Raw genomic sequence first — 13,692 nt, forward strand, 5'->3', positions numbered from 1 at the left:
TCTGGAGTGATTTTGCAGGCTCCACGGAGGGTGAGGGAGTGGATGTTAATGAACGCTGGGGCTGGTCCAGAAACCCAGTCTATAAAGCTCCTGCCTGCAGCTTCTGGTGCATTGCTAATGGCAGTTTATGTGAAGGACACGGCGGGATAAGGGCCCATTGTTCCGAGAGGGGATGGGCTTTATGACTCTTAGAAAGCGTCTTTCATCTGAGAGATCAGGGAGCTTATGGAACCTTCCAGCCCTGGGCGGTCAAACGGGAGGGGACACTGAAGGTTTCTGGGGCTGGTGCCAGGCTGCAGGCGTAGCCGGGCCCTCCTGCCACAGCCACCGCAGTCCCAGGCTGGCAGCTCAGCACCTCCCATCCCCAGACCCGGGCCTTCCCTCCTGGAGGCCTTCTGTTCAACCCCCGTCCCCAGCCTGGTCTGCTTGGCAGGGCTGGAGGCTGAGCCTGGCCCCAGGCGCCTTCCCCGCTCCCCACCCTCAACAGCCAGTGCCACACTCTCTTCATCCTGATGGCAGCTTCCAGAACAAGTCTGCTGTCAGCTGACCAGCAGCTCTCATGCCCGGAGCTTCTCCTAGCAGCCCGAGCCTGGATACGGGCAGTAACCTGATGCCAGGAAGCGAAGACCTTGCCTCCTTGTCCTTTCTGGCTCCTTGGCCAGGCCCCAAGCAGAGAAACCCAGCCTCCCTCGGCTCACAGAGAGCTGCAAGCCTCTCTGCCTGCGTGTCCCATGGAGGCTGCAGACCCCCGAGGAGGAAGCTGCAGACCCCCGAGGAGGAGGCTGCAGACCCCCAAGGAGGAGGCTGCAGACCCTCGAGGAGGAGGCTGCAGACCCCGAGGAGGAGGCTGCAGATCCCCGAGGAGGAGGCTGCAGACCCCCGAGGAGGAGGCTGCAGACCCTCGAGGAGGAGGCTGGCTTCCTCCTGTGAATTGGGCTGGCATACGGGGCTTGTGGGGTCTGTGTTTGCAGCTGCCTTTGGTGCCCCAGGCTGTGAAACTTCCCCTTTACAAACCCCTCGTATTTTCCAGTTAGGGAGATACAGGAAGGCTGGAGCAGGATGTTTGGGGTTGCCTTAATTGGTCCCAGAATCCCTCCTCACCCTGCACAGAGCAGTAGCCACGGGCAGTGGGCACTACCTGAATATTAATGACCCGCTCCTCTCCTCACAGGAATAAAATCCACGCAGGTGAGTACAGGTACAGGGTGGGGGCTCTCGTAAGGACACAACAGGACATGCTGATGGACACTCAAGGCTAGGACAGGATGTCTTTGTGCCTCAGTTTCCTCCCGTAAAACCTGATAGAAGTACCTACTTTATAGGGGTGCTGTGAGGATTCAGTGAATTAATGGTTGCACAGAGGTTAAACAGAGCACGTGTGGAGAGAGTGCATTGGGAGCGTTTGCCATCACTGCTGGGAATGCCTCCCAGGGCTGCACGGTCTCCGGCTCCCTGTCTTTTTCTCCCACCTTACTCTGTACGCCTGCTTGCTTTCGTTCTTTTGTCTTTCCTCTGGCATTTCTGATCCTCCAGAACCTCAGCTTGAACTTGGCTGTGGTTTGTGGCAGCCTGGATGCTGGCCCCAGTCCTGTGTGATGGTTCAGGCTCAGCGTCCATGGGCATTTGACCCACTCAGCCTCTCAGCTCTGCAATTCCAAGTTCCTGGAAGAAGCAAGCTGATTGGCTCAGTTTCTGTCAGGTGTTCACCCTGTTGTCCAATCAGCTGTGCTGGGGAGGAGTGGGCTGCCATGGCACATGGGGTTGTACACATCTTGGTCGGAGGCTCCATCAGAAGAACCATGCATTGTGGTTTGGTGCTTTTCCCGTCAACCTACAGGGGCGTTCCCATGTTTCTAAACGTTTGGGACAAGCTTTCAGAACTCCTCCTGGTGCTGGCACTTGGGGCCTGTTTGGCTCACAAATTACTAGCCCACTTAAAATTGGAAATAGTTATCAATATTAAAAATCAGAAGGCCGGCTGGTGTGGCTCAGTGGTTGAGCGTCGGCCTATGAACCAGGAGGTCACGGTTCGATTCCCGGTCAGGGCACATGCCTGGGTTGCAGGCTCATTCCCCAGTAAGGAGCATGCAGGAGCAGCCGATGGATTATATTTCTCTCTCATCATTGATGTTTCTATCTCTCTCTCCCTCTCCCTTAATCTCTGAAATCAATAAAAAGATAGTTTTTAAAAAGGCAAGACTTAACCCAAAACCGGTTTGGCTCAGTGGATAGAGCGTCGGCCTGTGGACTGAAGGGTCCCAGGTTTGATTCCGGTCAAGGGCATGTGCCTTGGTTGCGGGCACATCCCCAGTGGGGGGTGTGCAGAAGGCAGCTGATTGATGTTTCTCTCTCATCGATGTTTTTAACTCTCTATCCCTTTCCCTTCCTCTCTGTAAAAAAATCAATAAAATATATATTTAAAAAAAAAGGCAAGACTTAAAAAAAATTGGGGGATTTCAGTTAGAAATCTGGGTTTCTGGTTTGGGGAGAAGGGAAAGCTCTGGAGACACTGGGCATAGTGATGCATTTATTAGGACAGGTGGTGACTGCCCCCTTTCTAGGGCATGAACTGTCCAGGCCTCCGGGGGGTCCCCTCTCCCTGTGGTGTCCCCAATCCTGAAATCTGTGTCAGTTGTCACACACATTCATCCTGCTTCTCCCATGTTTACCCCCTACCTGGTCCCTTTGGCACTGGGGTGTGCCACCTTATTCTATACCCTTCCACTTGTCCTGGGGATGGGAACAGCATGAAGAAAAAGAAAAATGATACACCTCTTCAAAATTTTGAAATATGTATATGAACCCAGTTCTGTTCCAAATACTATCAAATATTATCTCATTTAATTCTCTAAACAACCCATATGAAGCAGGTATTATTACTTTCACCCATTACTATACAGATAATAAACTGAGGCTCAGAGCATTAAACAACTTGTTCTAGATCAGCACAGGCACCTGGCTTTAGAAATAGCTTCAAACTTACAGAACAGTTGCCAGTAGGGCTTTTTCCTTCTGAGGCATGGAGAGGCAACCACTGATGATGTTTCTTACCTCTGGACACTTTAGTGTGCATTTCCCACACACAAGGACATGTCCTACACCACCATGATGCAGCCGTCAACACCAGGAAACTAGTGTCCCAAAAAGGCCCTTTATAGGAAAGGGTGGAGGTTCAGAACCGCCTGTGGCATTTAGCTGTTGCGTCTCTTCAGTTTCCTTCAATCTGGAGAAGTTCCTCAGTCTTTCCTTGGCTTCTGTGACCTTGGCCTTTCAGAAGACAGTCAGAGGAATGTCCCTCAGGTTGGGTGAGTTTGATGTTTGCTCACAACTATGTGAGTTGTGCGTCTTTGGCAGGAGTAGCATGAAGTGAGGCTGTTGTGTTTCTCAGCCCATCACATCACGGGATTTGTGATGTCAAATATCCCACAACTGGTCCAACCTGGTTTGATCGCTTGGGTGAGGAGGTGTCTCCTGTAGACTTGCTCTTTTCCCCTTATGATTAGAAAGCATTTTTGTGGGGAAGTACTTTGAGGCTATGCAAATAGCCATTCCTAACTTTCCATTCATTCATTTATTTATTTCCATTCGTATGGACTCTTGGTTTCCTATTGTATTCAATGGAATATAAATCCATACAATTATTATTTATTTGGATGCTCAAGTTGCCCGCAGTTTGGCTATTCAGAGCCTCTTTGAGCTGGTCTCTGTGTCCTTTTGCTATGTTCTCATCACTAGCAATTTATTATTATTTTAAATAGATTTTTATTGTTTTCAGAGATGAAGAAAGAGGGAGGGAGAGAGAGGAACATCAATGATGAGAGAGAATCATTGATTGGCTGCCTCCTACACACCCCAGACTGGGGATCAAGCCTGCAACCCAGGCATATGCCCTGACTGGGAATCAAACCGTGACTTCCTGGTTCATAAGTTGATGCTCAACCACTGAGCTATGCTGGCTGGGCTTGAGCAATTTATTAATTTCTGGCACAATATGTTTCAGACTCAACCTATTTCCCCCCCGGAATCAGCCATTTCTCCAAGGAGCTCTGGTTCCTGTGAGTAGAGAATGATATTTTGAAACCATGATCTAGTTGCTAGGTGTGCTCATTGCTATTGGGATATTCCTGCTCCCAGGTCCTCTTGGTGGACAGAGCTATGAACTCACACCAATACTTTCACCACCACAGGGTTCATTCTATCCTCTCCCTTTCCATATTAATAATTCCCTTCCTAACAGTGAGAATCCCAAGAGTTTGAACTCTTGACCATGACTGTACTAGATTGCCTCTCATAAATAGTAGTTATGACTGTTTATGATAATATAGTCTCAAAAAGCATATTTATTTAATTTTGTCAGTGAGAAGTTGAAAAAAATCTCTGTTCGACAATACTGGATTGATCCTTCAAATTCTGTGAGTTCGAAGAGAGCAACAAGAGTATTGTTCCCACTTTACACAGAGATGATTCTCTCTCATCATTGATGTTTTTATCTCTCTCTCCCTCTCCTTTCCTCTCTGGGGAAAAAAAAAATGAAATGAAAGAGGTTGAGGGCTGTTCTCAGGGTCCTACAGAGAGCTCATGAGCAATCAGGCCCGGAGCCCTGTCCTGTGTCCATGTCCAGCCCACTGGACATGCGCTGTATACCCGTCCCAGGGTTGTCTTGGGAAAATGTTGAGATTACATCCCCAAGAGAATGAATTGCTCAGACCGGCCTCTCCCTGACACCAAGGCCCATAAAATAGTAGCTCAGAGAAGTCAAGTTTCTCTCCCACCTGAGCCCCTGCAACCACCTCCAACTGTGACCTGTGCCTGGACCTTGGCTTGCTCCCTGCAGATGCAGGTCTTGGGTTGTGAGGAATCTGAGAGGCTTGGAGGGTTGCTCAATGGCATCCAAGCCCCTTCCAAGTGCCCATCCTACTTACAGGGCCAGGAGTGTAGGGGAAGAGGGCTTCATCTTGGTTAGATAGACTGTATAATGAGGATGTGATCCAGCCCCTCTCAGATGAGAGCCTGCTCATGATGGCTTTGATGATACAGTAAGTGTGGAGGACTGACAGTTTCCTGCCCGCTCTCCGTTTGTACTGCCAGTGTGAGGGTGGCATCTGGGCTTGAGAAATCCACTGTTCCTTCCATCCACGTCCTTTTTGACCTCTTTGGACCCAGGCCAGTGGAAGGGAGGCAGAGGCAGCAGCCCTGGGTTTCCATCTTTTTCTTTTTTTTTCTTTTTTAAAAATTTTTTGGAAGGGCGAGAGAGATAGAAACATCAATGAGAGAGAACCATTGATCGGCTGCCTCCTGCATGCCCCACACTGGCGATGGAACCCTGACCGGGAATCAATCCATGACCTCCTGGTTCATAGGTGGACGCTCAACCACTGAGCCACGCCGGCCGGGCCTGGGTTTCCATCTTGACTTTGCCACCAGCTCGCTAGGCAACCGTGGGCAAGTCACTTAGCCTCTCTGGCCAGTGGAAAGTACCACCTGCATGCCCTCCCTCTTTCTTAGGCCGGCGGCGGAGACAAGGGAGAGCAGAGCCCCAGTCCCACTCGGCAGTGTCATTCATGATGACCTTGCACAGTAAATCCTGTCCTCACCAGAACGCTCAGGGAGTGGGGAATTCTGGTTAATGGAATGTTCCGGGACATGGAAATGTTCCCAGAAGTTCTTTTTGTTCCTTTTGTGGCGATTGAAACCCATTAATTCATCTATTTAGCAAATATTTGTCTCCTGCCTATGCTCGACCAGGCTCTGTCCCAGGTGTTGGGGATTCCAGTGAGAGTGACAGCCGAGTCCCAGCTCCCAGGATGCACAGAATAGGGGAGACATGGGGCAAATATACCGCACAACACGGTAGGATGGGTACACTGATGCGGGGAGCACAGGACACGTGGGAGCCCCAGCGTCGAATCTGGGGGCACTAGAAAAGAGATCCTTGAGAAGGTATCGTTTACATTGAGAGCAGCAAAAAGCAGTTAGCCACAGTGTCTGGGGGATGGCAGCAGAGGGAACAGTATGGGCAAAGGCCCAGCCAAACACCTTGCACATTCATTTGTGCTGTGGAGCCTAAAATGTGAAGCTGGGAGGCGAGCGAGAAGGGGTGTGTGTGTGTCAGAAGAGGGCAATGGCGAAGAGATCAAGAATGTAGGAGAGCATGGCCGGTGTAGCTTAGTGGTTGAGCATCAACCTATGGACCAGGAGGTCATGGTTTGATTCCTGGTCAGGGCACATGCCAGAGTTGCAGGCTCGCTCTCCAGTGTGGGGCGTGCAGGAGGCAGCTGATAGATGATTCTCTCTCATCATTGATGTTTCTATCTCTCTCTCCCTCTCCTTTCCTCTCTGGGGGAAAAAAAAAAAGATTTAAAAAGAAAAGAAAAGAATGTTGGAGAATTTGGCCTGGCCTGGGGCCTGGGGCCAGCCTGGTAGGTTAGGGCTGCAGGCTTATTTATTCTCAAGTATGTGTTTCTTTCTCCTAAAAGTACAATGTAGAGTAGAAAGTGCAGTAAAAACACTAATTCACAGAGGAGAGGCCTCCAAGTCAGATGGGTTATATAGGGCTGGGAGGGATAGAGGCAAGCGGAGGGCACAGCTCTGGTAAGGAGCCAGGCTCCCTGGGGCCTGCAGAGGGTGACCACGTGGGAACGGGGGCCTGGCATCACCAGATCTTCAGATTTGTTAAGAGAAGCCAGCAGTCTGCTTTCTATGGGAAATCTCCTAACTGTTAATTGTTGGTAACTAATTAGCAACAACAATAACAACACCACTATGGGTGAAGCAAAATGCTTCTGCAGCTCCATTGGTCTATGAGCTGGCGGGTTGCAACCCTGGATCCCGAGGGTTCTACTGCTAAGGGTTTGAGGGTGTCCACTGAAATCTATTTTGATCCTCTCATGATCCCAACCTGGGCTGGGCTCTGGGGGACTGGGGGATGGCCCCTGTCCTCAAGCCTGGATCATAGCTGCCCTCAAACTGGAGAGATTTCAAATCAGTACACGCCTGGAGCCAACTCAACAAAACTAAAGCAACCAACCCAAGCTCAGAGTGCTTTGGCGCTCAGAGCAGAGGCGCTCAGGGAGCGAAGGCCATGTGGGGGGTCCTCGAGGGCATGCTAGGGCTTCTGATGTTCCTGGGAGGGAGGGTGAGCCTCCTGCAACCAAAGAGGGGCGGGCATTCAGCTGGAGGGCTCAGGAGGGCTCAGGCCCAGGAGGAAAACTAGAAGGCCAGGGACGGGGGTAGGAGCAGGTCTGCAAGGCTGCGAATGCAGGTTCAGAATATCTAAATTCTGGTCCAAGGTTCAATGAGCCCCGGTCACCCAATGGACATCCGGAGATGCCCTTGCTGCTTTGCTAGCATTCCAGAAACTTCCCTCTCTGCGGTCACGGCCACCGTTCATTCACCCCTGGAATGGAAGCTCCAGCAGGGCAAGGACCAAGCCTGGTTTGTTCACTGATGTCTCCTGCGCCTAGAATGATGTCTGGAACGTAGTGAGTGCTTAACTAATATTTACTGGCCAATTACTATGAGTCCAGGGTTGCTGTAGGCCTGGGGCTTCCCACAGCGCCTGTGAACAAGTCTTAATACAAGCTCGATGGGGCTTATGTTCTAGTGTGGCGCAGGACAATGAACAAACCAACCCATGAATAAGGTGGCTTCAGTGAGGGTGGCCCGAGGGTGGCTTGTCTCAGCACACTGCAAGTGGCCTGTTTCTGTGTGTCTCCTCCTGGCCTCTGAGAACCGAGGGGGCAGGGCTGGGGTCTGCCTGGTTCCTTGTTTCATGCCTAGCCCCTAAGGCTGGTGCCTGACGCGTAGGGAGTAGTTTAAAAAATAATGTTTTTTTGCTGGCTGCATGAATGGACGAATACAGGCTGACAAAGATTCCAGCCCGCATACACCTGTGCCCTCTGGAGTCTATAGAATCCTTATTACCAACCCAGGAGTAATTGCTGATAAGCCTGAGTGTGAATTGCATTGTAAATTGAGAGGTAGCAGGGCAGTGTTTAATAACTCCGGGGATCATCTTAATTAATGGCCTGATAAGTCTAATTAATTGCATCATATCTGCAGGCCCTCTTTGGAATTCTGGGAGGGAGTAGCTAGCGATTTTGGCAGCTTTAGAGGCTGGAAGGAAGGAGGTGCTAGGATCTGCTTTCCACCACTTCCTTGCCGGGTGAGTTTGGGCAAGTTACAGCTGAGCCTCAGTTTCCTCATCAGGAAGATGGGGCCACATGCAGGGCTGTTGCCAGTTGGGTGAGATGTTCTCACTCAGCTTAGCAAACCCTTCATGCCTGCAGCCCCTGGGGTCAGAACACTGAGGTGCAAGGACACGGAGGGACTGAAGGGCTCTGGGCCAGCAGGCAGGGCGTCACAGGCCCGGGGTTTTCCACCCTGGGGCCAGCCCAGGCATCTCAACCTCCCCGGAGACACCTGGCAAACTCCTGAAAGTGCGGAAGGAGAAGCCGCAGCCCCGGGTGCGTGTGCGGCACTTAGGGGAATGGGATGGTGTGTGGGGGCTTCTGGCGGGAGAAGCAGGGAAGTGGGAGGGGACACTGGGAGTGGAGGAGTGAGGGGTCCCTGTGGCCTCAGTTTCCCCGTGGTGCGCTGGGTCAGGTTGATCGGAGCAGGGCCAGCGGGAGGGCAGAAGCCGTCCTGCCACAGGGGGCTGGGGGCTCCCCTCTTCCCCGTCCCGTCCTCCGGGGGCGCCCGCGCAGGCAGGGGCGCGGCGGCGGCGGCCACCAGGGGTTAAGCGGTGACTTCAGCGGCGGCGGCCGGGCGGCGGGGCGGCGCCGAGCGCGGTGGCTGGGCCAGGCCGCTCCGAGGCGGCGCGCTCCCGGCGGGGCCATCGGCTCGGTGGCGGCGGCGGGCCGGGCGGGGCGCGGGGCTGGGCCGGCCCGGCCATGGGCGCCCGCGGCGGCCGGAGGGCAGAGGCGCGGAGCCGGCCGCCGGCGCCTTTGTGAGCGGCGCGGACAACAAAGGCGCGGCCGCGGCCGGAGCGGGTGAGTGCGGCCCGCGGGCGGGGGCTGGGCGGGGGCCGCGGGCGCCGCCGGCCCGGGAGGGGCTCCGCGAGTGGGGGGTGTGGTCCCGGGTGACCCCAGGGCCGGGGCGCCCCTGTGCCAGGGTCTCGGAGAGCCCAGGGCCCCGTTGCCCGGCGTCCCGGCCCCTTGCGCGTCTTTGCTGCTGCGGGATCTTTGTGTGTCTCTGACTCTCCCAGCGCGAGTCTGGTGTCTTCCCGGGGTCCCGGTGTGTCTGTGAGTCTGTGTATCTCGGTGCCTCTGGGTGTGAGGTCCACGCCGGCATCTTCCCCGTGGCCCTGGCGTGTGTGTGTGTCTCCGGGAGCCGGCGATCTCTGTCCGTGTCCAGGGAGCCTGTGTGCGGACGGGTCTCTGGGTGTGCGCTCCAGAGCCTGGGTCTGCTCTGTGTGGGGGTCGCTACTTGGGTGGGTTGAGTGTAAGTGTGAATGTGTACCTTTCGAGTGTGAGTGTGCACCCCACTCCCCACGGGAGTCTGTGTCCCATCGCTCTGCATGACTTCTGACCGGCTTCTGAGCATCAGTGTGTGTGTGTGTGTGTGTGTGTGTGTGACTCTCTGCCTCACTTTCCGTCCATGGACGGACCCTTCAAGTTCTGCTGTCACAGGCATCACCTCCCCCTGCTGACCTTGGGGGTCCCTGGGGTTGCCTGAAGCCAGGGACTGCTCCTGGCGCCTCTGTGCTGGGCTAGCAGCTCTCAGCCTGGACGCTGGCTGCATGGAGGAGGGGGTAGGAGGAGAGGTGCCCTGGTCCTCGGGAAGGCCATGGCCATCGAACGGGGTGAGGCCTGGACACTCCTGAGGCAGGGAAGGGTGTCGGGGTGGGCCCTGCTGAGGATGAAGGTCAGCCAGCGCCCTGGCCCCCAGGGGTGGTCTCTGAGAGGGGAGCCCAGGCCTGTTGTGGGAGAATGTGGGAGACTTCCTCCTCCCTGTCCCAGGGTGGGGGACCCAGGCAGGGGTCAGGAACCTTTTTTAACCTGGAGAGCGCGAGGACCCTGGCTCAGGCCACAGCAGGGAGGTGGGGGGTGGGTGGGTGGCACTTCCCCCCACTTTAGAGCCGAGACCTTGCCTCAAAGTCCTTGGCCTTCCTGAGGGATCCATCCAGGGGAAGCCCCGCCCTGCCCGCCCGCCCGAAGCACCATCTGCTCCTGCTCGGATGCTGGGGAGAGGGGACAGGTTGTGCACACTCATTAAAGTGCTCAGCCCTTCCCTGCAGCCCTGCCCGCATGGCCATCAGCTGCAGCATCCATCTGTCTATCCATCCAGCGCTGTACCCCGCGGTGTCCAGTCCTCCGACACACAGACTAGACAGGAGGCCCCGTCTGGAACTCTCCAAGCTCCCTGAGACCGTGGGGGCTGTCCTGCCCCTCCCTCAGGCTCCAGGGTGACACTCAGAACCCTCCTCGTGCCTGGTGAGGCCTACGGTTGTGCCGGGTCTGATTCTCACTCTGCTCCCTCACGCTTGCCTTCCTGAGGTCCCTGCCCCTCCTCTTCCACCAAAGACCCTGCACCATTGCTGTTCCCTCCATGGAAAGCTGGTCCTACCCTTCGCCTCTTCACTTCTCACCTGGGATCTCTTCCTCTCAGCCCGTCAGAGAGGCTCACGGATCCTTGTTCACGATGCTGCTCCAGCCTCATTGTAGTGAGGGTGGCTCTATACCAGGGATGACGAACCTTTTGAGCTCGGCGTGTCAGCATTTTGAAAAACCCTAACTTAACTCTGGTGCCGTGTCACATATAGAAATTTTTTGATATTTGCAATCATAATAAAACAAAGATTTATATTTTTGATATTTATTTTATAGCCATTTAACAAAGAAAAATCAACCAAAAAATGAGTTCGCGTGTCACCTCTGACACGCGTGTCGTAGGTTCACCATCACTGCTCTATACCCTCAGGGGACTGTAAGCCTTGGAGAGCAAGGACCATGTCTGTCCTGGAACAGGGCCTGACACATAGTAGGTGCTCGATAAATAGTTGCTGATTAAGTGCATGTCCAGTAATGAACGGTTCCTAAATTCTGCTCTTTCAAGTTTTAACTTGGGAGGCGTCTGGGGAGGGGGTGTAGCTGGTGGGCTCTTTGGTACCAGTACCAGATTAGTGTAGGTGGAAAGCCTGCTGTTAACTAGATAAATAGTAAATGAATTAACAGATATTGGTAGTATCTGGTAAGTGCCAGGTGCTGGGCTAGCTGCTTCACATGTGTGTTCCCTTAAATCGGGCAAGGAGCAGAGTGGCAAGCATAGAATCTTAATCAGATAAGTTTAGAAAAGATAAAGTGGGTGATGTGTCTATATGATAATAGTAACTTAGATTCATATCACCTTTTCAGGTCGAAATCTCTTTGTTTCTACAACAGCCCTGATACTTAGGCAGGGAAGATGGGTTCATACCCATTTTACAGATGAGAAAAATGAACCACAGCGGAAGGTCACAGTCAGCGGAGGACTCACGCCTGGGTCTCCCCGACCGCCCAGTCCTTGCTGTTTTGTGAAGGCTTGTCTTCACCGCATTTGTGTTCTCATCACCCGGCTGGACATTGGTGAATGGGCCACTCTTCTTGCCCTCAAGGGGTTTGAAGTCCAGGAAAGAGAATCAGATTCATAAGCAGCAAAGTGGGCCCAAGTTCTCTGTCCACCCCACCGTGCCACCTGGGCCCCAGCTCAGCCCAGTCCTGGCCGTGGGTCCCTGGAGAGTTCCTTGGTCTCTGTTTGTCTCGCTGGAGGCCATCAGAGCCACCTTCCTTTGGGGCCCTGGGCCGAGAGAGCTCCCAGGAGTGGCTGTCCTTACAAGGCTGTGCTGGGCCCTGGGCAGTGGTGTGCTGGGGCAAGTTTGTACCAAAGCATGAGAGCTGATCACTGTATTTGAGGAATTTTATGAGCTGGCTGTTAGACACAGCCTTTATAAAAAAAATTGTACACCTATAAATTTACAGTTAAAAAGGTTATACTAGCCCTAGCTGGTTTGGCTCAGTGGATAGAGCATTGGCTTGGGACTGAAGGGTCCTGGGCTCCATACCAGTCAAGGGCACATGCCCAGGTTTCAGGCTGGATCCCCAGTAGGGGTGTGTGCAGGAGGCAGCCCATCAATGATTCTCTCTCATCATTGATGTTTCTATCTCTCTCCCTCTCCCTTCATCTCTGAAATCAATAAAAATATATTTTAAAAGTTATAATAGAAGCAAGGATAACTCGAAACACAGTACTTCTAATTACTTCACTATAACCTATGTGTTTATTTGTGTCTTTTATGCGTTTGTATTTATATTATACATACATAATGTTTAGGCACATATGATGGTGGTCCCATAGGATTATAATAGAAATGAAGGCTATGTGGTTCAGGGGGATTTTTCTCTGACGGGAGCAGTGTCTGGAGCTTGGCAGTAGACTCCCTCTCGCTCACAGCACCTCAATTCTGAGCGCACAGATTGCATCCCAGTCCCTCGGCCACTGACCTGTTTCCTCCCAGAGGAGCCCGTCCCCCAGCGCTGCGTGTTCAGAGGGCGCTGCAGCCCCAGGCCCGGCTGATGGGCTTCAGAGGACCCGGCTGTAGGTGCTCTGTTGAGGACCTAAGGTCACTGTACACGGACTCAGGCCCACGGGAGCACCTTAATCAGTATGAAGCGCCACGGCCACTCCAGTGAGAGTTTTCCCTTTCCCTGTGGGGCCAGCCTGTCCCTGGACGTTGGAAATATTGTCAGGTTGTAATTGTGTAAAGCAGAGATAGTTTTACTTCTTCTATCAGTTCAATACCAGAGAGAGCCTTTTATGCCAGAGAGGGCCAGTGGAACCCAAAACAAATTTCCAAAGTCAAAACTGAAACTGTAGGCAATGTAGCAATGGTATTTGTGTATCTAAGCAGAACTACCCTCTCTTCATGATAACACCCTCTTTTTCCTGAACCACCACAAAGTTCCTTGATCTGACCACGGCTCCAGCAGGCAATAGCCACCCACGTGGCCATGACAGTCCCTGTGTTCCTTACCCTTCCGTCCTGGTTTCTCATTCCTGCTGACCCTCAGGCCACCGTCAGTCCCTCCTGACAGTCACTGTTACGGTGATCGGCGTCTCCCCCAGCCATTTTCTCCTCGATATTCCCACCCAGCCCACATCCCTGCTCATGGGGCAGCGCTGACAGCTCTGTGTTCTCTGACCCTGTCGGAAGGAAGTGGGGGAAGGACTTGTGGGACAGAGTGATAAAGTCTGCAGTGTGTCCAGTAATGCCCAGGCCTTCCCACTCACTCAGTGATTCCCGGCATCTTCCGGTCCTGCAGGCTCCAGTCATGGTCAGTGCCCTGCACAGTTTTATCTCATACACTGTATTTTTACTGTACCTTTTCATGTTTAGTTATGTTTAGATACACAAATACCATTGCTACATTGCCTACGGTATTCAGTACAGGAACATGTACAAGCTTATAGCCTAGGAACAATAGGCTATCCCATATAGCCTAGGTGTGTAGTTGCTTATACCATCTAGGTTTCTGTAAGCGCCCTCTGATGTTCACACAAGGATGAAGTAGCTTACCGATGCATTTCTCAGAGCGTAGCCCCATCGTTAAATGACACCTGACTGTATAATATACATGCTGGTGGCTACTGCACTTTTCTTCCCAACTGTGTGCTTGGTGATGTCACCTTGGTAGCTTGAAATGGGCCGTGGTGAGA

General features: G+C 53.0%; 1 protein-coding gene across 5 annotated transcripts in view; it reads left to right on the forward strand.

Annotated features, from left to right (window-relative positions):
* Positions 1 to 13,692, forward strand: part of ARHGEF10L (Rho guanine nucleotide exchange factor 10 like) — a 147,821-nt gene that overhangs the window by 6,617 nt on the left and 127,512 nt on the right. The window contains exon 1 of one of the 5 annotated variants that reach the window (XM_070404200.1): positions 8,885 to 8,990. The exons of the other annotated variants lie outside the window; for them this stretch is intronic. The gene's annotated coding sequence lies outside the window, so the exon portion shown is untranslated. Of the gene's footprint in view, positions 1 to 8,884; positions 8,991 to 13,692 lie in introns of those variants that run through there. 5 annotated transcript variants of the gene reach the window in all.

Source organism: Myotis yumanensis, unplaced genomic scaffold, assembly GCF_028538775.1.
Source record: "Myotis yumanensis isolate MYYU_CA2020_CCGP unplaced genomic scaffold, mMyoYum1.0.hap1 SCAF_2, whole genome shotgun sequence".
Taxonomy (NCBI): Eukaryota; Metazoa; Chordata; class Mammalia; order Chiroptera; family Vespertilionidae; genus Myotis; species Myotis yumanensis.